The 25,083-nt window shown below is 40.0% G+C and overlaps 1 protein-coding gene across 2 annotated transcripts in view; it reads left to right on the forward strand.

Annotated features, from left to right (window-relative positions):
- The window catches only part of HECW2 (HECT, C2 and WW domain containing E3 ubiquitin protein ligase 2), a 363,235-nt gene that overhangs the window by 111,087 nt on the left and 227,065 nt on the right, over nt 1-25,083 (forward strand). The window lies entirely within an intron of this gene.

A 25,083-nucleotide genomic window follows, 5' to 3' on the forward strand; every position in this document is an offset into this window, starting at 1 on the left:
TAAATCCAGAGTTTCTTACCATGCTCACTCTTATTCCAGGAAAGTGTCCCAGGGGGCCCATCTGGTCATACTTAAGGGTCATTTTACCTTGTCCTATACTCTAGGATAAGATTGATTACTCTTACTTGCTGATTGCTGTGGTCTCCAGTAATCAGTCTCTTGCCAGCAAAGCTCAAACTATGTCTGCAGTGCCTGTGGCCCTGAAATCTGTCCCATCTGTCTTCAGAGTGCAGCTGAGCAGCCATGACTCCAAGGAACCATGTGCAATCTGTTTATAGGGCACTTTTGGAAAACTGGAGCAAAGGCAATGTGCAGCCAGTGGGGTGGCGATATTTTCCTTGTTGGGGTAAGGTCAGTTGGTGTTGCAAGGTAATGTATATCGTACAAGCTCATAGCATAGGATCTGGCACATTTTAAGTCCTTAGTGAGTATGTTATTATTCTGCTTTACAATTTTGCCTCTAGGTTTGTAGGCTTCCAGCAATCAGCAAGCAATCTTATGTATTTTGTTCAGAGTTAGACAAGGTCCTCCAGAATATGTGATTTAGTGTAAGAGTTTCAGTACAGTGTCCTTTCTGTTGTTTAACTGGAAAAAAAGAAGCTAACCTGTTCTGTGATTAGGATATCCCTCATTTTTGTGGGTTAGCGATTAGGGGTTTAATTTGTGCTGAAGGCTTTTATATCTAGAAATTATTCAGGCTCCTTTTCAGAGTGTGGGAGTATGGGGGTGTGACTTGTGAGAAATGGAGTCTTTCTTTCAAAATTTATATGCTGTTGTAGGATGAAAACACAGAGTAAAAAATGCTAAATTAGAATGCAGCTATTTAAAATTAAAGGGCTAGATACAGTTGATGGCAAATGGTAGTTTAAAATTTTTCTGTTATTTATATTCCTTAAAAATTAATTTTAGGTCATTTGAGAAATGACATAATTGTCTTTTGAATTTCTTTTGCTAATTCACAAATTAATTTGAGTAATATACTAATTTTTATTCTATGCTTCATATTTCTAGTGTTAAATATTACTATGATCTTTCTTTAAGGTGTATGTAAGTTTAGTTAATGAAGTTTAGTTTAATTTAAGACATCAAAGATGACTTTTTCCCCAAAGAATGCCAGAATTTAGAAACAATGTAGAATTTGCATTTCCAGAATACTTATTAAGAAAAATGTGTAGAAACAGCTGTCTATGACATCGCATTTTATAATTTTGAATCTTCAAATACTTTAAAAATGTTTTTATTACTATAGAGTCATGAATGAGATAAGGATATTTATGACCACTAATATTATTTAACTTTGTTTTAGAAATTCTAACCAATCCAGTTATCCTCTACAAATAAATCTGGAAGATAGGGAGATAACCATTATTTTTAAATGATATGCTTAACTACTTAAAAAAAATAGGCCAAGGAATGAAAATATTAGTAAAATTAAATTAAAGGGCCTATGTATAATCCTAGTAAGATTAAAAAATGCAAATTAAACAATAACCAAGATTTGTTTTACCTTTGGATGCCATTACCTAATATAATAAGAGCAAATATTTACTGAGTACTTACTGCAGATCAGGGTCATTGTAATTCATTTAATCATTAAAAATAACCATTTGAAGCAGATATAAAGCTGTAATCTCGGTTATACAAAACTCTGCAGTGGTATGAACTTTCCAGTGGTCCTAGAGCTAGGCCATGGCAGAGCTGGGTTTGAATCCAGCTCTAGATTCTAGTTCCAGGGCCTGTTCTCTTATCCACCAAACTGCCCCCAGTGCTGGGTTGATAGCAGTCAGTGGAGGTGGACGCACCTGGAAGGAAATAGCCATCTCCCCTGCACTGAAGGCATGGGGAATGTTTATAGTGTGTGCTTTCTAAAGGGCATTGTGGTAATGCTCTCTAACCACCTTACGATTCAGCAATTTCACTTCTAAGGAGCTAATCAGTAAGGGCAATAATGAATTTGTGAGTATGTATTTACAATATGGTTTATATAATAATCTAAATGACCATTTTGAGGGAGTTTAACTGAATTGTGGTACATCATAAATAGAATGTCACATGACTGTTTAAAGGGATGATGTAGTGCTATGTTTATTAATATAAATGCCTACATTATGTTTTATGTGAAAAAGAGCAGGTTACAAAACAGTTTGTACCCTGTGGTGTGATGTCATCGATGTATCTAAATAGCTATGCGTGTATTTATAGACCAAAATGCAGTGGGCTGGCATCTCTGGGTGATGGCGTTATGTATGATATTTATCTTCTTTACCTTTGCTCATTATTTTTGAAATTTTATAGTGGGCATGTGTGTTGCTTTTATAATTGGAAAAAGCTCTAAAGTTATTTCTTTTTTTCTTATTCCCTTAAGTCATTTTTTTTGTGGTTAAAATCAGGTTGACACGTTTTACCTTGGTTTCACGCTTCCTACATGCAAGGTAATTTTTTATATGGAGCTTTTCAGGCAGCTCCATTTCAGGCTTGTTCTTGAAGTTGCCACTTGCTCAGCTATTTATTCCTTATACCAAAACCGCTCCAGCGATCTGGGTGTGCTGTCATTAGGTGGGGCTAATGAGCTTTGCATGCGCGCTAACCCAAAGAGTCCACCCTAGTCGGCTTGAGCTTCCTAATTTAAGCAGGACTTTTTCCCATGACATAATTTATGTCAAGGTAGAACTCCATTAAAGTAATTGAATACAAGCGATCACTGAAAATTAATGCATCTGGTATTTAAAGGGACATTTAAAATCAACAAGTGCCACTAATAATCAGAAATTGTCAGTCAGAATTTTTCTTTTTGTCATCATCTATGCAGATTGTAGTTAGAATTTCTTACTTCTTAAATCTTTGATGTAAACCCTCGAAAGCTTGTGTTCCACTGCACACCTGTCCCTGGGTTTGGATTTGGCTGGTATCGAAGCCCTTTGGGGGTGTTTATTTTTCACTTGGACTTCGGGTGCATGTACTTAGAACTAATGCAGTAGGCTACATGCTTTCAAAGACTTCTTTAGGAACAATTAATTGTCTGATCGACTGTAACATTGACCCAGTCAGAGACCCTAAACTTTTATGATGTAAAAGAACAGTCGGGACTACTTTCTTGCAGGGAACCCCAAACCTTAGGTTCTTTTTCAATCATAAAGATCTGTTTTCTTAAAGAGGAGTGGAGCCTACCTTCTCCTCTCTGTGTGAGTGGACTAATTTGCTTAGGTGGTTTCTGTGGGTGGAAAGAATACAAATAAAGGTGTTGATGAGCTCCCTAAACATATCACTTAGGACAAACCAATTACCATTACAAGCAAGTTTTCCAGAAAGTAAGCTACTTTTCATTGGAAGCCATAATTTCATCTTGGATTCTCGTTAGGTTTTGTGGAATGGGCTTGATTTTGGTTGGTTTTGCATTCCTATCCCTGGAATTGATCTGCTGAAATCATAGGACTATCTCATTGGACCGTGGCCCATTGATAAACCCTGTTTTGAAAATAAACCAGGCTGTGTGTATTGGGCCCATGTTCTTCCCTGAGAACTTTTGGGTCAATCACTCCTTTAGCCATGCATAGACAAGGCCCAGAATTGTTTTCTGAGGAAGACCCTGCCCAGAAATTATCTCTCCACCAACCTCCATGCAGGAGAAGCGTGGCCTGTTGTATAAGCCCATGTTCTTGTCTGTTTCCTTCATGTTCAGAGAACCTTCCCAGTGGCTTTGCCCTTAGTCACCTGTGTCGTTCATCCAAGGCCAGATTTCTCTTAATGTATAGTACCTTGAACTTTCTGTTGTCAAATTCTCATGAGAAACTCATTTATTTAAAAAAAAAACAAGAATTGCTTTAAAAATATGAAGTCCAGCCATTGCGTTAAGGTCTAAAATTTAAGTCTAAATTTTATCCTTGAACTAAGCTGAAGTATAGCTGCTAGACCAGCACTGTTCCTGGAGGTATAGTGTGTCAAATGGTAATTTTTTAGTAGCTCATTGAAAAGGGTAAAAAGAGGAGGTGAGATTAATCTTAATTATCTGTTTNTTCTTGTCTGTTTCCTTCATGTTTAGAGAACCTTCCCAGTGGCTTTGCCCTTAGTCACCTGTGTTGTTCATCCAAGGCCAGATTTCTCTTAATGTATAGTACCTTGAACTTTCTGTTGTCAAATTCTCATGAGAAACTCATTTATTTTAAAAAAAACAAGAATTGCTTTAAAAATATGAAGTCCAGCCATTGCTTTAAGGTCTAAAATTTAAGTCTAAATTTTATCCTTGAACTAAGCTGAAGTATAGCTGCTAGACCAGCACTGTTCCTGGAGGTATAGTGTGTCAAATGGTAATTTTTTAGTAGCTCATTGAAAAGGGTAAAAGAGGAGGTGAGATTAATCTTAATTATCTGTTTTACTTAACACACTAACATTTCAATGTGTAATCAGTAGAACACTCAGTGAGATAGTTTACTTTTATGTAGTGATTCTTTAAAACCTGCTATGTATATTTTGCCCTCACGGCGTATCTCAGTTTGGACTGGTCACATTTCAGATGCCGAGTGCCCACTGTGGCTGGTTGCCGTGGTAGTGGACTGCACACTGTAAACCAGCGTAGAAATGTGTGTGAACGTGCCTGCACTGGTGCTGTCTGTACCAAGCCAGTGAGATGTCATGGCCGTGGTACACAACAGTACTGTGTATGTGATGTAGGTAGGAGAATGCCGGCTAATTCTTCATGCATTGTGAAGGTTAATCGGAGAGAATTTTCTCAGTTCTCATCACTAGGACACCATGTGTGTTTATCTTGTGGATATGTGGACTAGGCCTATGATTTCTGTAACTCTTCGGTTGGGATGCTAGAAAGTTCAGAGACAAATTAAGGGCCTCTTTCTAGTATTCGAGCAGCACCAAGTGTTGTGAGTTCTGGGCATAGACTTGATTTCTGGCTTGCTTCCCCTTGCTTTCCTCGCTGACTTCTTTTCATTTTGTTGAATATCAGACTGTAGCATGCCATTTTACTGAATAAAGATGGGATAGATAAAATCTTGTATTATTGAAATTTTTATTAAGTTTAAATAATTGTTACTTTAAATTTTATGGAAAGTAGAATTGAAAATATTTTAGAATGATTCAAGTGCCTCAGCTGACTTTTGGCTCATTTAAAATTAGTTTCATGAACTTGAATGTAGTTGGGAATATACTAAGGTATTTGGTCTAACTTGGGACTATGTAGAGATACTAGCTGGTGAGGTGTTATAGTCAATTGGGGAGCATGTTAAAAATCTAATGCCTACCACCCCCGTCATCAATGGGCAAGGTGGGTAAGGATCAGTAGGTTTGGGGTTGGGTCTAGAAAGTAGCAGATCACCAGGCTCTCTTGGTTGTCATGTCCCTGGGAGCTGCTTCTTTTAAACCCAATCTCCCAGAAAAAAAATGCTTCATTGCTGATCTGCACAGTTTTTTTCTTTTGGTATTCCCCATGCCCCAAATATTTTGAAGCCCAAGGATGAGGCAAAAGTAGGTGTATAGTGTTAGTACATGAAAAACAGTTTATTCTTTTTTTTATACTTAAAAAAAAGATTTTATTTATTTATCTTTAGAGGGGAAGGGAAGGAGAGAGGGACAGAAATATCAATGTATGGTTGCCTCTCATGGGTTCCCTGCTGGGAACTGGCCTGCAACCCAGACATGTGCCCTGATTGGGAATTGAACTGTGATCCTCTATTTTGAAGGCCTGCTCTCAATCCACTGAGCTACACCAGCCAGGGCCTTATTCTTATATTATTATTTATTGTGTTACTTTTTAAATTATATCTTATTGATTATACTATTACAATTGTTCTGATTTTTTTCTCTCTTTGCCCTTCTCTACCCAGCATTCCTCACTCCCTCAGGCAAAGCCCCCCACCATTGTTTGTGTCCATGGGTCATGTGTATGAGTACTTTGGCTTCTCCATTTCCTATCAGTATAGGTCCTTTACACCCCCATGGCTATTCTGTAACTACCTATTTGTACTTCTTTTTTTGGTAAACTTTTTATTTTATTTTATTTATTTAATTTTAGTGAGGGGAAAGGAAGGAGAAAGAGAGGGAGAGAAACATCAATGTATGGTTGCCTCTTGCGCACCTTCTACTAGGGACCTGGCCTGCCACCCAGGCATGTGCCCTAGACTGGGAATAGAACCAGAGACCCACTGGTTCACAGGCCAGCACTCAGTCCACTGAGCCACACCAGTCAGGGCCCTATTTGTACTTATTAACCCCTCACCTTTTCACTCATTCCCCCACACCCCCTCTCATCTGGCAACCATCAAAATGCTCTTCATAGCCATGGTTCTTACTCTGTTCTTCTTGTTTGCTTAGTTTGTTTTTTGGATTCAATTATTGATAGATAATATATTTATTGCCATTATATTGTTCAAGGTTTTAATCTTCTTTTCTTTCTTAAAAAAGTCCCTTTAACATTTCATGTAATGATGGCTTGGTGACAATGAACTCCTTTGTTTTTTTCTTGTCTGGGAAGCTCTTTATCTGCCCTTTGATTCTAAATGATATCTTTGCTGTGTAGAGCAGTCTTGGCCACAGATCCTTTCTTTTCATGGCTTTGAATATTTCTTGGCAATCCTTTCTAGCCTGCAAAGTTTCTTTTGAGAAATCAGCTGACAGTCTTATGGGAACTCTCCTGAAGGTAACTAACTTCTTTTCTCTTGCTACTTTCAAGATTCTCTCTTTCATTTTTAACCTTTGGCATTTTAATTATGATGTGTCTTGGAGTAGGCCTCTTTGCACCCATCTTATTTGGGACTCTGTGCTTCCTGGACTTGCATATCTATTTCCTTCACCAAATTAGGGAATTTTTCTTCCATTATTTTTTCAAATAGGTTTCCAGTTTCTTGCCTTTCTCTTCTCCTTCTGGCACCTTTATGATGCAAGTGTTGGGATGCTTGAAATTGTTCCAGAGGTTGCTTATACTATCCTCGTTTTTTTTGGATTCCTTTTTCTTCTTGTTTTTCTGATTGGTTGTTCTTTTTTCCCCTTATGTTCCAAATCATTGATTTGATTCTTGGCTTCATCCATTCTACTTTTGTTTCCCTGTAAATTGTTCTTTATTTCAATTAGTGAATTATTCATTCTGACTGGATCTTTTTTATGCTGTTGAGGTCCTCACTAAGTTCTTTGAGCATTCTTATAACTGGTGTTTTGAACTCTGCATCTGACAGATTGCTTATCTCCATTTTGTTTAGGTCTTTTTCTGGAGTTTTGATCTGTTCTTTCATTTGGGCCATGTTTCTTGGTCTTCTCATTTTGGCAGTCTCCCTGTGTTTGTTTCTAAGTATTAGGTAGATCTTCTGTGACTCCCTATTATGGTAGCATGGCCTAATATAGCACATGTCTTATGGGGTCCAGTGACAGAGCTTCCCCATATCACTCAAGCTGGGTACTTGAAGTGCACACTTTGTGTATGCTGAGTATATCCTCCTCTTCTGATTGAACCTTAATCGCTGTTGGCAGATCAGTGGGAGGAATTTACCCAGGCCAGTCAGTTGCAAGGACTAGTTGTGACCACTGACCACAGACCACCAACCTCCACCCTCCTGGAGATTCAACTGTGCAGGGGCAGGGTGGTGGTACTCTGACCTGGTCCGTAGCTGTCCACTGATTGTGCAGGCTCTGGGGTTTCCTGGATAGTGCATGACAAGGCTGGTTCCACCTGCATTCTGCTTGGGGCTACCCTGCATGAGCTATGAAGCAGTCTGAGATGGCTGCTACTTATGCTGGGCTTAGAGAGTCCCAGGTGAAGCCAAACTGTGAATCTAAGCTGGCTGGTGCTAGTACCAGGCCTGGAATCACTTAGCAAGAGGTACAGGGTCTGGGGGTTTACTGATGCATGCTGTTGCTTGTTTGATAGGATTTAGGAAACATGAACCAAGACCTGCCATTCATATTAAAACATCATGTGAACAGTTTGGGTGGGCCCATCAGTTGGGTGGGATGGAATCTCAGGGGATCTCCAGGGTGGTGCAAACAGTGTTAGCCAAGTTGAGGGAGTCTCAGATGTGGCATCTGCCTTCTGGCTCTGTGGCTCCGGGGGTGGAGGGTTCAGAAAAGGGACATTGGCCTGTGCCTGCCTTTCTGTCTGGAAGAAAGCTGTCACCTAGCTTTCACCTTGATGCCCCATGGTTCACTTCCTCCCTGTGTGCCCCTGGTGCCTTTCAAGCTGCTATCCCACTGCTGGAGCTCAGGGGGGGAGTGAGTCTGATTAAGTCTGTATATGGGTTCTTTAAAAGGAATTGCTTGGGACTCCAAAATTTCTTCTAACAACTCAATCACCCTGGTTTTCGCAGCAAGAAGCTATGGGAACTTATCTTCCTGTCACTGGAACCCTGGACTTGGGGTCTGGTGTGGGGCTGGGATTCCTTTTTCCCCAAGATATCCCTCCCAAATTTCTCAGCACCACACACGGATGTGGGACCAGCCCATTCCACCTCTTTGCCCCTCCTACCAGTGTGGATGGATGCGGTTTCTTTAGTTCTGTATTTGTCAGACTTCCATTCAACTTGATTTCTGGTAGTTCTGAGTGATTGTTGCTCTATAATGTAGTTGTAGCTTTGATGTTGTGCAGAGAGGCAAGCCATGTTTACCTATGCTGCCATCTTGGCTGAAAGTCCTATTGTATTATTTTCTGTATAAATGACTGTACACCTACTTTTGCTCACCCCTGTGTAATTGACATATAGCTTTGTGTAAGTGTAAGTAAGGTGTGCAGTCTGGTGATTTGATACACTTATATATTGCAAGTGATTGCCACCATAGTTAGGTAATACTTTTGCAACTTTAATAATGTAGCATTCTAAGAAAAAAATTACATCACTTAATTATCATTTCTTTTTTGTGGTGAGAACATGTAAGGTCTATAAGTCTTTTAAGTCTATAAAACAGTATTATTAACTACAACACAAATTAGATTCCCCAGAATTGGTTCATCTAATAACTGGAAGTTTGTACTCTCTGATCTACCTCTCCCCACCTCATGACCCTCTCACAGTCTTGTCTTTATTTCCCGGCCCCTCTCCGGTTAAGCATGCTTTGTAGGTCAACTCATATTCTTCGGAATTTTCAGTTTTTGACTCCCAGCTCCTCCCATTCACTAGGTGTTGTATACTAAACAGTGGGAGGTATCTAGGATATTACGTGGAATTCTTTAAGTCTGTGACAGAAACCCGAGTGGACTTGCTTAACCAAAATGAGAAAAAACAATGTCAGGTGATCCCAGGCCTGGGCCTTGTCTCAGGAACCCTGGATTGAGCCTGCAGCCGCGTGTAACCCTCTCTCTGGTGCTCAGCCTGGCTGCTCACCCAGGCCCTGGTACCCCCAGAGGGCCGGCTGGGGAGCACTTTCCCCTTCCAGGGGCAGAGAGGAGAGAAATACTTACACTTACAATTCCAGATCTCTTTTTGTAGTCTAGTTACTCATGTATCAGGATAGAAGGGCTTATTATTGCAAACAGTGGGTTTTGGGTTTACACTGGGATCCCGATTCTTTAAAAAAATAATTAGATTAATGGAGTGATAAGTGCTTGGTGTTTTGACATTTTTCGCAATTACAATCAGTTATAATTGATTTGTGTCTTAATTTGTTTGAAATTATTATTTAAAGCCATACTATCTTTCTAAATTTAATAATGTAGCGTTCTAATAAAAATAAATATTCAATTTTATTTATAAAATGAATGGATTTATTTATTTGAATAGATATTAATTAAAATGCTTATTCATATAGTATATTGAATTTGGGGGCAGAAATCCAGTTTCTACAAACTTTGTAAGTTAGAATAATTTGATTATTCTAACTAAATTCTTATTTCTAACTTAGAATAAGTTAGAAATGAAATTTCTTTCAGCATCTTTAGAAAGAAACTGGCAACTTTACCATTGTGTAACTTTAACTGATATCTAATCTAATTAAAACAGGTCTATCATGATTTTGTAGGAGTTATCTGTTCTCTAGAAATCACTCCACCAGACTTGAAATATTGCTTCATCCATAAGGTATCATTTGTTCCACGTTCAGGAGTTTTTGTGTCTCTGCTACTGCACTAGACACCTGGCCAAACCGGAGGAGACCAAATTACTTTGTGTCAGAACTTGCAACACATGGTTCTCACTCAAGTCAGCTGGGGAGCCTTCAGGGAACCTGAGAGCTATTGTAGTTGTATGCATCAGTGCGTTTGGGTGAGAGGAAACTGGTGCTTTAGGCAGGCGAGCTTCCCCGACTGGGCACCACAGTTTCCTCCTTCTCCCCTATGGCTGTAGGCTAAGCAGCCCTCGCTGTCTTCCTTCCACACACACTCACATGCCATGGAATGCGCCTCAGCATTAACACAGGAGGCAGGGTTTCTAAGTACAAACGTTCGTGTGCTTGCTCAGGCGATCTTTTAAATATGTATTCGTTGCCCTTTAAAAGTGAGTGGATAGGAAGAGAAGGGCAAACGAGACGTGATTTTTATTGTCTCACTCTGGAAGGGCTGCCTGGGCCATGCCACTCTTCCAGGGCTCCTTATCATGCCTGCTCAGTGCAATTGCCAGAGCCACGGAGGCTGTCTTGAAAGAGGGAAATTGCCGCTTCTTGACAACATTATGGGCTTGGAAAGTTGACTTGTAAGAAATCTCCGCGTCATAACAATAAGTAAATGACGACTCCGTGTGATTGCAAAGCTTATGGTAGGTGGGCCAAATGAGAACGAGAGGTGGGAGAAAGCCAGGCAAGTCAGTTAACTCAGGAGCTCTGCTCTGGCTGTGGGAGGCTGCTTGGCACCTGCATTCAAGGTGCTGGGTTTAAACCCTGTAAGTAGATGATTTCTTCTTTCCCTCCAGTTTTGTGGGTAACCCTAGGTGCCATGTGATGTGGCCCTTTTATTGAAGCCACAAGGAACTATGGCATATGGGGAGGGAAGCAGGCCTTAAAGGCCTCAGTGTGGGTCTCAGCTGTGTCACCCATTAGCTTGGTGGCCTCATCTGGAAATCAGAGGTAGAATTAGCTGCTCCATCATAGGGTAGCTATAGAGAGAACATGGGGGTGAGGGCGAAGGCAAGAGATACCAGAAAACTTCCCTCACTTTGGGAAACTGAATTTCATAGTAAGTAGGGGAAAGGGTTTGATCTTGATACACAGAAGTTGAACTTGTGGGAATCAGCTTATCTGACAGCAAAACTTAAATTATAATCACAAATATGGCTTGATTATTAGAAGGGAAAAAGAACAAATGAAGTGTTGAAACTTTTACAGGGTTGGGGGGTAATTTTTTCAAGGAAATTGTGTGATAGCACAATGTGATATTTGTGTGTCTTACCACAACCATGAGAGTAATGTTATAGAAACTGTGCTGGGAATCTGTCAGCCTTCTAACGGCCTGTCTTTCCTCCTTTGACATTCAGATTGCTCTCAGTTGTCTTCTGCTTTGGTTGTCAATTCTTCCAACTTTGCCAAACCCTTATTAATCAGTGGTTTTGCACATAATTCAAGTAGTTTTTAAAGCCCCTTTTGAATTCATAAAAGTTTTATGAATTCCTGAGTCTTTTATTAGCTCATGCAATTTCCCTTTGCATTGATGTTATTGTTGGAACGTTTGAAATTCCGCGAGTGAGTGACTGACACACATGAGGCTGGCAGGGATCAACTCCATCGCTGTATGGGTTGAATAGGGACTGATTTAAAAGTCTTCAGTTTGTTGTTTTGTGATGTTTTTTCTTTCTTCTCCAGCTCCTGAACAGAGTGGAGCTGCGTAATGAGTACCTAGCTAAGAAGAATCTCACCTTGGTCAAAAAATATTTGAAAACTAATAGTGCCATGGAAATGTGATGGTCCTTTTGGGAAGTTTTCCAACATTTTTTATCCTAATACTTGAATTGAGATTAAAGCTGGTATCATCAATAAGAGGATCATGATACTGGAAGAACTTCTTCCTTTCTCACATTTTGTATATTGATGTTCATTTAAATTTTTTCTGCTCTTCCAAATGATCCTCTGTACTACTAGAATTGAGTGATTTATTCATGATTATTTAGAAAATTCTTTTTGAATCTTAACACTGTAAGTTCCCTGAGAATGGCATCTGTTTTATGCGTGGTGCCCTGGAGCTGGAGGAGCACCTCGCGTGTGGTTGGCGTGGAGAACTGTTATTTGTATGAACGGTGAGGTATGTTTAGCATCTGTGTTCATGATTTACATGGTACTCCCTTCTCTACCATGATTAGTCCTATGGATTGATTCCATCCCGTGTTCCTTTTTCTGTTCTAATGCACCTTTTGTTGACCTCTGTAATAACCGTAAGCATCTGTTCCTAATCTCAGACTGTGAAATTTAACCTGCGTGTTTGCAACTTCTGCCAGTGAAGTGACTTCATGTAGAAATCTTACTGTGGTGGCAAGTCACTTTTAATGTCAAAACCAATAATTGACCATTTAATTGAGTGGACATTGTCCTAGGTGCCCTGCCAAGAAAATCATCTAAATATGGTTGAAAATCATCACCGCTTAGAAGTGAACATCAGTCTGTCACTTCCAGCTCTTCTTGAAGCGTACACTCAAGTGGAACAAGACGGTAGACACTAAAGAGATGCTGTATGTTAGAATGTGGAAGGTTCTATGGAGGAAACATAAAGCAGGGAAGGAGTATAGGTAGTGTTGGGGCAGTTGAAATTTTACCCAGTGTGGTTAGGGGAGGTCCTCCTGAGACTGTGGCCTTTGGTGAAATGTGGAGGGGTAACAAAATGGGCAGTGTGGATATTGAAGAGAAACTCTTCTGTGGCAGAGAAGAAAAACAGATGCAAAGGCCCTGTGGGTGGTGTGGCCGGTGCTGTCTAGGAGCTGCAGTGAGACCAGGGTAGCATGAGCCTGGGTGGCCAGAGTGGTAGATGAGGACAGAGGGGACCAGGTGCCAGATCATGTGGGGCCTGTAGCCCATTCCAAGGGTTTTGACTTTTACTCTGAGTGAAGTGGTGGCCAATGGAGAGTTATGGGTAGGGAGAAAATAATTGGACTGACATTCGAAGGGAATTACTCTGGTGCTGTGTTGAGAGTAGACGGCAGGAAATCAAGGATGGCAATCAGGGAAGGAGGCAATTGTCTATCCAGAGTACCAATGAGCGTGGTTTGGACCAGAGTGAGGTAATTGAAAGCTAATTCCTATCTTCTCTTACCTTTTAATTGTATCCTTTCTTTGGCCTAGACTTTATGCCATATTTCCCCACCCTTTTCATATTTTTCAAGGTCCAGCCTAATTTTTCTTGTTTTGGTTTTCTTTAAACACTGTAGCCACCCCTGATCATTTTCCATGGTGAGCTCTTTTGCACTTACGCCTTCTAATATAGGAGACAGTTGATTGTTCTCACTTTATTTCATATAGGATGATTTTTACTTCTTCCTATGCTATAGCAAGGGCCTTACCATATATTTTTCATCACATAGTAGACACCTGACTCAATAAATCTGTTTGGATGGCTAGTTAAGTCTAAAAAAAGTCAACATGTATTCATCCCATTGATTTGATTTTTTTTACATTCTTCTTTTTTCATTAGTAGCAGTTAACACCACTCATTCATTCATTTGGGAAATATTTGCTAATCACTCACTATTTTGTGGAGGATGTAGCATGTAAGAAAAATAGTAATTGTCCTCAAAAAGTTTATATTCTGGCGAGAGAAGACATGCATCTTCATGTTTAGGTGATGGGGCTTTGTGCAGTACAGTTGATATGAATGCTGTGAAAAAGGCCGCTGGAATTCGGTGATAGGAATGTGGCCTGTGTCTGGGTGTTCTTCGAGAGGAGAGTGGTCCTTAGACCTTGAAGGTGAGAGAACGGTGCAGAAAGTGGGGAGAATGGTATAGGCAGGGCTGGATGTACTCAGCATTTCCATGGGTAGTGAAGTAGGTAAGCTCGTGTGGGGAGTTTATATGGAACTTCAGGTTTCTTTAAGAAGTATAAAGATATACACTTAAAAATTCACCGTCTCCTCTCTACCCTGACCCCTAGAACCACTGTTTAAATTCATGCCATTTTAACCTCACCTGGACCTGCTGAATTTAGGCCTCAGCTTCACCAGCTTAAATGTCACTGCCTGTGCGAGGCCTGCCCTGCTCACCCTGCTGAAACGTGGTCCCATCCCTGCCCCTTTGTTTATTTCCATCTTAGCCCCTTAATTGTGTTATTTAGTTGGTTGGGAGTGTTGTTGAAAAGAGCTGCAGGGACTGAGTAGATGGATTGTCTGGGGAAAATACAAAGATCAGAGAGGCCTGCCCAGAAGTGATGGTCTAGATACATGATGTGAACTTGGCTCAGTACTGTGGTGACAGTGGGAGAGGAAAGAGAGAGGCCTGAAGGTTAAAGCATGTGTTCTGTGTGGACTCCACTCCAGCAAGACAAACAACTTGATTATAAAATGGGCAAAGGACCCGAACAGACACTTTGCAGAGGAGGACATACAGAAGGCTCAGAGACATATGGAAGGATGCTAAGCATCACCAGCCATCAGAGAGATGCAAATCAAAACCACAATGAGTTATCACCTCACACCTGTCAGAATGGCCATCATAAGTAATTAAAAAAACAGCGGGTGCTCGTGAGGTTGTGGAGAAAAGGGAACCCTAGTGCACTGTTGGTGGGAATGCAGACTGGTGCAGCCACTGTGGAAAACAGTATGAAATTTCCTCAGAAAACTAAAAATGGAACTACCTTTTGACGCAGCAATTCCACTGCTGGGATTATACCCTAAGAACCCTGCAACACCAACCCAAAAGAAACTACGCACCCCACTGTTTAGAGCAGCACAATTTACAATAGCCAAGTGCTGGAAGCAGCCTAAATGCCCATCAGAAAATGAGTGGATCAAAAAACTATGTGGCACATTTATGCAATGGAATACTATACTGCAGAAAGAAAGAAGGAGCTCTTTCCCTTTCTAATAGCATGGATGGAACTGGAGAGCATTATGCTAAGTGTAATAAGCCAGGTGGTGAAAGACAAATACCATGTGATCTCACCTATAAGTGGAACCTAATCAACAAAACAAACAAGCAGAATAGAACCAGAGATATTGAAATAAAGAACAAACAGACAGTAACCAGAGGGGAGGGAGAGGGGATAATGGGGGAAGAAGGGGAAGGGCCATCAAGGAACATGTATAAAGGACCTATGGACAAAGCCAAAGGTGGGGTAGGATCCATGGTGGGGGGTGGGGATGGGTGGAGCAAGGGGGTGCTGTGGGGGCGGAAATGGAGACAACTGAACTTGAACAACAATAAAAATAATAATAAAAATGTATTGTGTATGGCAGAGAGTATGTGCTACAATTACTGGTGTTGATAGAGTTACGACCTCTGGTGTTTAATGGAAGTTTATTCCATTAGAGTTGTATTTAAACGCCGTTGGTTATCTTTTCTAGCAGTTTTTGACAATGAGTAACTAGGAGCTTATGGTCTGTCATTTCTCTTTGCAAGGAAAACGTTCCCACTAAATGTGTTTCAACCAACACGAAATACTGCAGAATTCTTAAATATCTGAATACCTTTTACCAACAATTGGTAATTCTTGGCAGCATTAGCTGAAGATAATATTTTAGGATGTATTCCATGCAAAAGAAAAAAGACATTGTTCCCCCTAAGGATTTACAGGGAGTGAAAGCTTAATATCTTTCCAAAGAGATGACTCTGAAATGAGTTGATTCCATTTCCCCCACATAAAGCATCAATATTTGTAAATAGACAAGCAAACGACCCACAGTACTTGATATGGAAACAGAGTTTTTCTTTCCTTTTTTTGAATACCTAGATCGACCGTGGAACTTCATCTGTGCTTACTGAAAAACAGATTGGTTTAGAAAATATGAAGTTTTGGTTTCCATTTTCCTAATCTGACATGACATTTAAAAATGATTTTTGAGATGAAGCTTTGCTCTTAATTTAATAGCATTTAAAAAGTATAGTCAGTGTTCTAAAAAATTGGTGTCGATGCCAATGACTCTCATTCCAGTAAGGGACTTGTGAGAGTCTGTCCCCAGCTGCTACGATGAATGAATAAAGATGTGGCCTTTGTTCTTCCCACACTCGCCATCCTATGTTCTTGTCTCACGGTGTATTTAAGGGTCTGTCATTTGGGTGCTGACGTTTTGTTAGCGTTTTTTCTTTTTTCTTTATTTTTGTCCAGCGTTCATTTTCTCTTGTGTGAACGGCTGACTTCTTGAGGAATTCCTTCTCCCCCTCTGCCATCGGTTTTGGTGGAATTGCTGGCCCAGTTGTCTTCTCTTCTTTACGGGTCTGTAGGATTCAGTCTTCCAGGACTCAGTCCTGAGCAACATGATGGTGAGGGGACAGATGTCTGGGTGGCCTGATCCTGGGGGCCACTGTCATCCCAGAGCATCTTCAGATCATTCTTTTTCTTCTTCTTTTGCTTTGCGGGCTCCCTGTGTCTTTCCAGTAAAGTTGCTTTCTGATTCAGTTTATCAGAGGAGTTTCTGTCCCTTGCACCTGACGTGCCATACCAAAAAGGAAGGAAAATCATTTGCAATCTCACTATTATAACTGCTGAAAAAGTACCTTTTTTGCTATATGTGTTTATTAACACAATATGAGTACAGTTTACCCTGGAACAGTGCAGATTTAAACCACACAGGTCCACTTACTTACATGTGGATTTTTTCAACAAATATGTACAGAGCTATAAATATTTTCTCATCCTTATGATTTTCTTAATAACACCTTTTTCTCTAGCTTATTATAAGAATACTGTGTATAATACATAGTACATGTAACATACAAAATATGTGCAAATTGACTGTGTATGGTATTGGTAAGGCTTTTGGCCAACATTAGGCTATTATGCAGTTGAGTTTTTTAGGGTGGCAGTGATTATATGTAGATTTTCAACTGAGCCAGGTGATCAGCATCCCTAACTTCCACATGGTTCAGGGGTCAGTTAGATATTGTGTATATAACAGTACTTGATTTTAGCTGTTATAGTACAGTGAACAAGTTCCCAAGTTAAATGTTAAAAATACGCTTTTAATGGCTCCATAGTAGTCTATAATAAATACCCCATAATTGAACTCTTCTTTATTGTTGAAAATTTATTTTGCTTTCAAGCTGCTTCCTATTATGAACAATGTTGTGATAAGCATTTCTTTTCGTAAATCTTTGCCAGTGTCTCTGCTCCTTTCTTAGGCTGAGCCCTGGGCGGGGCACTGAGCTGGGGGTGTGAGTGAGGGAATCCGAGCCAGCCTCAGAAAGCGGTTCCTCTCAGCGGCATGCAGTGTCCGTCTTTCCTCTTCAGGACCGCTGTTTCCCAAAGTTGACATTTTAAGAGAGAAAAAAAAATCACATCTTGTTTTTTACGTTTATTTTTATGTGTAATTACTGATGATTTTTTCTTTTGAGAGTTGTCTAATCACACCTGCACAGAACAGTTTAATTAAATAATTGAATTAGAAACCTTATTGAGTTCAAAGAACTGAGAAGAGTTAAACCAAATCTTAATTATTTTCTTGTCTAATTGCATTAGTGATTTAAACCTAAATCAACATCTTGAAAGCACCGTTGGACTCAGTTTTTAAAATCAACAGCTTTTGGAATTTAAAACGTTTTATTTCTGTTTGTGAACCTCCCTTTTCCAAATTTACAAGTGGCTTATTTTTATGTTGGGGATCATAAGGTACCATTTGATAAAATTACAGGGAGAAAAGCCTTTTCTTAAAGGGCAGCAGCCTGGATGGAAAATTTCATTTCTGGATACTTTCTACATGGGAAGAAGTGAGGGGTGGCTTCAGTCACCCCAGGCTTCTCTATCGAATACCCTGAAGTAATGGGCAGTTATTTGCAGGTGTACAGGAGAGAGTTAATCATTAAGCATTGGCCTTAATCATTTTACTAGCACTGTCTTGCCGAGTAAGCTGAGCATTGGGTTATAACTGTGTATGATAAACACCGGCAATGACTATGAATGCTTTGTCTTAGCAGTGGACACAGTGGAAAACTGCTGGGAGGGAGGGATCCTTGGTGAGAGTTTGGTGATGAATTTTTTCATCTCAGATGCCAGCTGGCATTGTTGGGGCTGGTGGGTCTCTGTTTTCTCTTTCCAGACCTCTCACATCTCTCCTTTTTGCAGACTAATGTTCTTCAGTGTCTCTTCACATAAATAGAGTTTTATTCCTCTTTGTTTTCCTCACTTATGTGGTGAAACACACCTGGAGTTTGAAGCATTCTATAAACAGGTGTGGGTTTGTGTGGGTGTGTGGCGTTTTGGGGAACTTTCCAGGGTTAAACAAGGACATTAGGTATTATTGCTTTTATTTATCTATTTCCAGTGTAGGTGAAAATCACTTGAAAATGCATGGGTTCTGTAATTACCCTTCAGGTGAGGTTTAGTAAACTGACATTCACCTCCAAATGCTTTAGCAAAAATAATTTAGGTAAAAACATTTGCTTAATACATTTGTCATTTGCTACTGTCTGTATGTTCTAAACAGAATCTGCTGCTTTGGGGAATGAAGTTGTGTACTAAGGTGTTTTGCAATGTGCTTAGTAATTACATCTCTCTTGACCTCTGGAAGAAAAGTGATTTTGTTTTGGGTTGTTGTTTAAGCAGATGTCTGTTATCTGAGAGAACAGCATAGTGCAGACCTAATCACAAGGAGAAGAGGGAGGGTTTATTTAAGGAGTGCTACCTCCAGGTAAATCGCGTCCTTTGGGAATGGGACCCAGGGCAGCAGCCGAGGCTCACCATGGGAGGGATTCTTGGAGGAGCTTTAAAGAACCTTTCTCCTGTTAATAACTATGGTGGATAAGAAAAAGAAGATAAAAAATGTGAACAGTGAAAGGACAGCAAACTCACAGTTATTAACAACCACACCTAAAACAAAAGCAAACGAAGAGGACAGCTAGATCAGGAGCTGAACCATAGAAACGAAGGACACATGGAGGGTTAGCAACAGGGGAGTGGGAGGAGGAGAAGTGGGGAGAAGGTACAGAGAATAAGTAGCATAGATGGTAGGTAGAAAATAGACAGGGGGAGGGCAGGAATACTATGGGAAATACAGAATCTAAAGAACTTGTGACACATGGACATGAACAAAAGGGGGGAATGGTGGGGGAGGGGTGGACAGGGTGGAGTGGAATGAAGGGGGGGAATGGGACAAGTGTAATGGCATAAACAATAAAATATATGAAAAAGAAAAAAACTATGGTGGAGACTATTCAGTTTCCTTTACTATGAGCTTTATCCTCTAAAGCTTTTCAGAAGATCATGTATAATCTTCTGAGGAAAATTTGCCTTTCTCATTGCAGAGAGCATAGATATGGAAACAACCAAGAAGTCAATGAAGAATTCTTAGATTCCAGTAGCAGAAAATCAAAAGCAGCCATTCCTTATTGATTGAGTAGCACTAGACTAAAACTTTTAACTGTAAAATTTAGAGTGGTTTGACTTTTTTTCATTTTTATGCAACTTTGTAAATTTATTTTTTGAATGGTGTTTGATTCTATTCATTACGGAAATGTAAAATCTAAACATATATTACTTTTCCTATAAGGGAAAAATGGAGTTTTCCATAGCAGGTTTGGTGATAGCAGGTCGTTGTAATCTACGCATTCTTACTCTTTTCCATTGATCTAAGATACGTAAAGTAAAGCATCTGAATGAGGGTTTTAAACACTGAGCTGATGAGCCCTTCAGAGATATATTGGCACAGTCAATTTTAATTAATAAATGCTAAGGCCACTATTAAGCAGAAACTTATATTGGAATATTTGTTTTACCCCTGGCCTCATAACAATGAGCAACTCATGTCCGCCCTCACAAGAGTCTTTAGGACATAGTTGCATGGATATATTGCATTTACTTCACACTCATCCCAAATGGTATTGATTTGTTTCAGCCTTATCAAAAGTTTCTGGGATTTTGACAGTAACCAGAGGGGAAGGAGGAAAGGTATATGGGGGAATGTAGAGGGAGGTCCATCAAGGAAAAAAAATATATATATAAAGGACATATGGACAAAGCCAAAGTGGGTAGGTTCGAGGGTGGGAAGTGGGGAAGGGTGGGGCGGGGGACTGTGGTGGGGTGAAAATGAAGACAACTTCAAACTGTTGTTCAACTGTACTTGAACAACAATAAAAAAGAGTTTCTGGGATTCTGTTTTCACTTAGATTGAAAATCCATAATTTATTCCTAATTTCTTCTTTATCTTTATCCCCTGTAGTCAGTCTGTTGCCAAGTCTTGGGGCTTCTTTTTATTTTGAAATGTTCCTGATCTTTTTGTGTAACTAAAACCCATTTTCAGTAGTCAGTGCCAGATGCCCTAACTTGCTGCTGACGGGGTTCCCACCTCTGTTTTCTCCTCTGACAATCAGCCCTGCATAAGCTCCCATCCCATACTTACAGTTCATATTTTGACTCCTGTGCTCAAGACCCTGGAATTGCTCTATGCTCCTGACTCTTGGTGTGGTTCCAACTGAATTACTTCACATTCTGCACCCAAACTCTCCTAATCTTCTCTCTCTGATTTCACATCTCACTATGTGTAGTCACCAGTCTATGAGTGGTGGGCTTTAAAAGTTCTTTACAAGTGAGTTTCAGAGTTGGAATTAAATTTTTATGTAGAAACAATTCTTTAAGAGCTGAATATGAGTTGTGAGCTGTATAACTCAAAGGCTTGTGTATTCTAACATAGTTGACATCTGAGCTCTGGGAACTAGAAGCCATGTTGAATAGGAAGGCAGGGGAAGGACAGACATTTTTTTCCTCCTTTTTACCTGAGCACAGGGTCACCCAGCACTAGGAAGACTGATAGTGGTTTTTCATGTGCAAAGGTGGTCCTAGCATTAAGTTTCTGAAATCTGTTTTCAAATCCTAGTGTTTTTCTTCCAACTCTCAGCCACAGAGCAGTGAGTTTCAACCTTTTTCATCCCATGGCACACATAAACTAATTACTAATATTCTGTGGCATACCAAAAAATATATTTTTTACTGATCTGTTAAAAATAGATATAACTTTGAATCATTCACACTGGACGGCATTGGCTGTGTTGGCCGTTGCCATTTTTTTATTTGACCGTCTAAGGGAAGAGGGATCAGTGCCCCTGACTGCATGGTCGGGTATCACATGTTCTAAAGGTTCTTGTGGCACACGGGTTGAACATTGCCGCCATAGGTGTTAATTCAGTGATGATAATATTTACCTATTAAAATAACAGAAGTTGCTTTTAACAAATACTTATCGATACCTAACATGTCTACTGTTGTAGACACTGGGGATAAGATAGTCAACAAAACAGATGAAAATCTCTGCCTTTGTGCAGCTTACAGTCTTGTTTTCTTTCAACTTTATTGAGGTATAACTAGCAAATGATACTGTAAGATATTTAAAGTGTAGATTGTGGTGATGTTTATGTATACATTGTTAAGGGATTTTCACCTTCTAGTTAGTTAATGAGCATATCCATTGTCTCACATATATTTCCTTTGGTGAGAACATTTAAGTTCCACTCTTTGACCAAATTTCAATTCTATCACACAGTGTTGTCAGCTGTAGTCACCATGCTTTATGTTGGACCCTTAGACCTTGTTCGCCGTGCGGCTGAAGTTTGCACCCTTTCACCAGCCTTTCCCTATTTGTCTCGTGTCTCAGCTCCTGGTACCCACTCTTCTACTCTCTGTTTCTAGCAATTTGACTTTTTTCTTTTTCTTTTTTAGATTCCACATGTAAGTGAGATAATATAATATTTGTCTTTCTCTGGCTTATTTCACTTAGCATAATGCCCCAACATCCATCCATGTTGTCACAACTAGCAGGATTTTCTTGATTCTCATGGCTGTATCATATTTCATTTTATATATATATATATATATATATATATATATATATGTATATACAAGGTCTATCCAGAAAAAGTCTAGCCATTGTTAATATAATGAGAATAGTTTACATAACATTGATGTAACCTGGCAGCCCAGGAGAGTGGGCTGGAATGTGCATGCATGAACAATAATGACTTCACTGTACTAGTCAGTGGGGGTGGTAGACACTGTTGAGTGAGCATATATATTATGTGGCTACTGGTGCATTCAACATGACTGAGCAAGTAGAGCAATGAATCTGCATCAGATTTTGCATCAGATTTTGTGTTAAGCTGGAATATTCCTCTGTAGAAACTTATTTTGATGATTCACAAGGACACAGCTATGGGTAAGTGGTGATTGGCAGCTTCATTATGACAATGTGCCCACTCATGCATCATGTCTTGTGCAGAGTTTTTTGGCAAAACAGCAAATCACCCAGGTGACTCAGCCCCGCTACAGCCCAGATTTGGCACCCTGCAACTTCTGGCTTTTCCCAAAACTAACATCACCTTTGAAAGGGTAGAGATTTTGGATAATTGATGAAATTCAAGAAAATATGATGGGGTAGCTGATGACTATTGGGAGAACTGTGTGAGGTTCCAAGGTGCCTACTTTGAAGGGGACTGAGGCGTCATTCTCCAGTGTTTCTTCTTTCTTGTATCTTCTCCAATAAGTGTCTCTATTTTTCGTATCATATGGCTGGATACCTTCTGGAGAGACCTCCTATACCACCTCTTTATTCATTCGTTAGTTGTTGGTGCTTAGGTTGTCACCATATCTTCACTGTGAATACTGTTGCAGTGAGCATGGGGCTACAGAGAGCTCTTTGGTCCTGTTTTTATTTCTTTTGCATAAATACCCAGCGGTGGAATTGCTGGGTCATAGCCTAGTTCTATTTTTCATTTTTGCAGACCTGCCATACTGGTTTGCATCATAGCTGTATTGTTATTTACATTCCCACCAGCAGTTCTCTTTTCTCCACATCCTCACCACTGCTTGTCCTCTCGATGATAGCCATTCTGATGCCTCATTGTAGTTTTGACATGTATTTCCCTGATGATTAGTGCTGTTTGAGCACTTTTTCTTGTGCTTATTGGTTATTTATATACCCTTTTTTGGGAAATGTCCATTTAGTTCCTCTGTCCATTTTTCATTGTATTTTTTTGCTATTGTATGATTAAAAATTTTTTTGTTACAGTTTATATCCAGTATTATTTTGTCTTAATTTCAGGTTTATAGCATAGTAGTTAGATAGTCGTACACTTTAGAAATTATTCCCTTTATATTTCTAGTACCTACCTGGCACCAGACTTGTATGATTTTTAAAAATTATATTTTGGAAATTAACCCATTATTAGAGTCATGATTTGCAAATATCTGCTGCTATTCCACAGGTTGCCTTTTCATTTTGATAATTGTTTCCTTTGCTGTACAGAGCCTTTTTGGTTGGACTGGCCCCACTTGTTAATTTTTACTTTTATTACCTTTGTTTTTGGTGTCAAATCCAAACTATCATTGCCAAAACCAATGTCATGGTACTTATTGCATGTATTTTCTAATAGGAGTTTTATGGTTTCAGCTTCATGTTCAAGTTTTAAATTTGGTTTTAGCTTATTGAAGAGACTGTCTTTCCCCAAGTTTATATTCTTGTGGGGAAAATACACAATAACCAAATAAATAAGTATGTGGTACTGTATGGTGCATCAGATCATAAAGATTGCTTTGAAAGGAAAAGCAAACAAGAAAGGATGGATAGAGAGGACTTCCAGCCAATATGGGGGCCCTGGGTGGAAATACTGTGTCTTCTCACACCACCAAATTTAAGGACAACAAAGATTTAGAAACAAAAACACAACCAGAATAGACAGAAAATTGAACTGTAGAAAGTCTTGACAATGAACCATTCATACAGACCAGTAAGAGGGGTCACGTCTGAGGACTGCTGAGAGGGGTCCCGGCAGGAAAAAGAGGTGGTTGGCAGACCTGGGCACAGGGAGGAAACAAGCAAACCCAGTGAAGTACACAAGGTGGTTGGCTGACCATGGATGGAAAAACTTTCCGGGGTTGAGTTGCTGGAAGAGACTCCTAGCCTCATAGGAGAGTTCATTGGAGAAACCCACAGGATCCTAGAACATACACAAGTCCACCCACCCAGGAACCAGCAACAGAAGGGCCCAGTTTGCTTGTGGGAAGCGACAGAGGGGACTGAAATCTGAGAGAGAGCAGAGCAAACACCATTGTTTCCTCTCTGACCCTGCCCCCACATACAGTGTCACAACCCAGAGACTGGGTTGCCCCGCCCTGGTGAACATGTAAGGCTCCGCCCCTCATACCTAACAGGCGCATCCTGACCAAAAACTTATGGCTGAAACAGAACAACAAATCAAAGCCCCAGAGCCAATACTTTTAAGCATCCAAGAGATAGCCAACCTATCAGATGCACAGTTCAAAACACTAGTGATCAGGATGCTCACAGAACTGGTTGATTTTGGTCACAAATTAGAGGAACAAATGAAGGCTAAACTAAGGGAAATGAAGGGAAATGCACAGGAAACCAATAGTGATGGAAAGAAAACTGGGACTGGGATCAATGGAGTGGACCAGAAGGAAGAAAGACACAACCAAACAGAAAAGAATGAAAAAACAAGAATTCAAAAAAATGAGGAGAGGCTTAGGAACCTCCAGGGCATCTCCAAACATTCCAACATCCAAATAATAGGAGTGGTAGAAGGGGAAGAGGAAGCGTAACAAATAGAAAACTTATTTGAACAAATAATAAAGGAGAACTTCCCTAATCTGGCAAAGACAATAGACTTCCAGGAAGTCCAGGAAGCTTAGAAAGTCCCAAGGAAGTTGAACCCAAGGAGAAACACACCAAGGCACATCATAATTACATTAGCCAAGATTAAAATGAAGGAAAGAATCCTAGAAGCAGCAAGAGATAAGGGGATAGTCACCTACAAAGGAGTTCCCATCAGACTGTCAGCTGATTTCTCAAAAGAGACCCTACAGGCAAGAAGGGGCTGGAAAGAAGTATTCTAAGTCATGAAAGGCAAGGACCTACATCCAAGATTGCTTTATCCAGCAAAGCCTTCATTTAAATGGAAGGGCAGATAAAGTGCTTCTCAAATAAGGTCAAGTTAAAGGAGTTCATCATCACCAAGCCCTTATTTTATGAAATGTTAAAGGGACTTATCTAAGGGAAAGAAGATAAAAAATATGAACAGTGAAAGGACAGCA

This window comes from Sturnira hondurensis, unplaced genomic scaffold, assembly GCF_014824575.4.
Source record: "Sturnira hondurensis isolate 20B ecotype Veracruz unplaced genomic scaffold, ASM1482457v3 Scaffold0004136, whole genome shotgun sequence".
NCBI classification, from domain to species: Eukaryota; Metazoa; Chordata; class Mammalia; order Chiroptera; family Phyllostomidae; genus Sturnira; species Sturnira hondurensis.